At 33.8% G+C, this 1,658-nt stretch overlaps 2 pseudogenes; both read right to left on the reverse strand.

The window, feature by feature from the left end:
* LOC135821259 (UPF0746 protein DDB_G0281095-like) overlaps window positions 1–478 on the reverse strand; it is a 738-nt pseudogene extending 260 nt beyond the window's left edge.
* A 237-nt stretch (window positions 479–715) lies between these two features.
* LOC135821274 (UPF0746 protein DDB_G0281095-like) lies at window positions 716–1,285 on the reverse strand (annotated as a pseudogene).
* Window positions 1,286–1,658: the final 373 nt, after the last annotated feature.

Genomic DNA, 1,658 nt, shown 5'->3' on the forward strand with positions numbered 1-1,658 from the left:
GTTGTTGTTGTTGTAGTTGTTGATGTTTTTGCTGTTGTTGTTGTTGTTGTTGCTGTTGTTGTTATTGTTGTTGTTGTTGTTGTTGTTGTTGTTGTTGTTGTTGTTGTTTTTGAATTTTGAAGTCTATATTCTCACGGTGGTGTTGCTGTTGTTGTTGTTTTGGTTGTTGTTGTTGTTGTAGTTGTTGATGTTTTTGCTGTTGTTGTTGTTGTTGTTGTTGTTGTTGCTGTTGTTGTTATTGTTGTTGTTGTTGTTGTTGTTGTTGTTGTTGTTGTTGTTGTTGTTTTTGAATTTTGAAGTCTATATTCTCACGGTGGTGTTGCTGTTGTTGTTGTTTTGGTTGTTGTTGTTGTTGTAGTTGTTGATGTTTTTGCTGTTGTTGTTGTTGTTGTTGTTGTTGTTGCTGTTGTTGTTATTGTTGTTGTTGTTGTTGTTGTTGTTGTTGTTGTTGTTGTTGTTGTTGTTGTTGTTGTTGTTGTTGTTGTTTTTGAATTTTGAAGTCTATATTCTCACGGTGGTGTTGCTGTTGTTGTTGTTTTGGTTGTTGTTGTTGTTGTTGTAGTTGTTGATGTTTTTGCTGTTGTTGTTGTTGTTGCTGTTGTTGTTATTGTTGTTGTTGTTGTTGTTGTTGTTGTTTTTGAATTTTGAAGTCTATATTCTCACGGTGGTGTTGCTGTTGTTGTTGTTTTGGTTGTTGTTGTTGTTGTAGTTGTTGATGTTTTTGCTGTTGTTGTTGTTGTTGTTGTTGTTGTTGTTGTTGTTGTTGTTGCTGTTGTTGTTATTGTTGTTGTTGTTGTTGTTTTTGAATTTTGAAGTCTATATTCTCACGGTGGTGTTGCTGTTGTTGTTGTTTTGGTTGTTGTTGTTGTTGTAGTTGTTGATGTTTTTGCTGTTGTTGTTGTTGTTGTTGTTGCTGTTGTTGTTATTGTTGTTGTTGTTGTTGTTGTTGTTGTTGTTGTTGTTTTTGAATTTTGAAGTCTATATTCTCACGGTGGTGTTGCTGTTGTTGTTGTTTTGGTTGTTGTTGTTGTTGTTGTAGTTGTTGATGTTTTTGCTGTTGTTGTTGTTGTTGTTGCTGTTGTTGTTATTGTTGTTGTTGTTGTTGTTGTTGTTGTTGTTGTTGTTGTTGTTGTTGTTGTTGTTTTTGAATTTTGAAGTCTATATTCTCACGGTGGTGTTGCTGTTGTTGTTGTTTTGGTTGTTGTTGTTGTTGTAGTTGTTGATGTTTTTGCTGTTGTTGTTGTTGTTGTTGCTGTCGTTGTTATTGTTGTTGTTGTTGTTGTTGTTGTTGTTGTTGTTGTTGTTGTTGTTGTTGTTGTTTTTGAATTTTGAAGTCTATATTCTCACGGTGGTGTTGCTGTTGTTGTTGTTTTGGTTGTTGTTGTTGTTGTAGTTGTTGATGTTTTTGCTGTTGTTGTTGTTGTTGCTGTTGTTGTTATTGTTGTTGTTGTTGTTGTTGTTGTTGTTGTTGTTGTTGTTGTTGTTGTTGTTGTTTTTGAATTTTGAAGTCTATATTCTCACGGTGGTGTTGCTGTTGTTGTTGTTTTGGTTGTTGTTGTTGTACTTGTTGATGTTTTTGCTGTTGTTGTTGTTGTTGTTGTTGTTGCTGTTGTTGTTATTGTTGTTGTTGTTGTTGTTGTTGTTGTTTTTGAATTTTG

Source organism: Sycon ciliatum, chromosome 7 (assembly GCF_964019385.1).
Source record: "Sycon ciliatum chromosome 7, ocSycCili1.1, whole genome shotgun sequence".
Taxonomy (NCBI): Eukaryota; Metazoa; Porifera; class Calcarea; order Leucosolenida; family Sycettidae; genus Sycon; species Sycon ciliatum.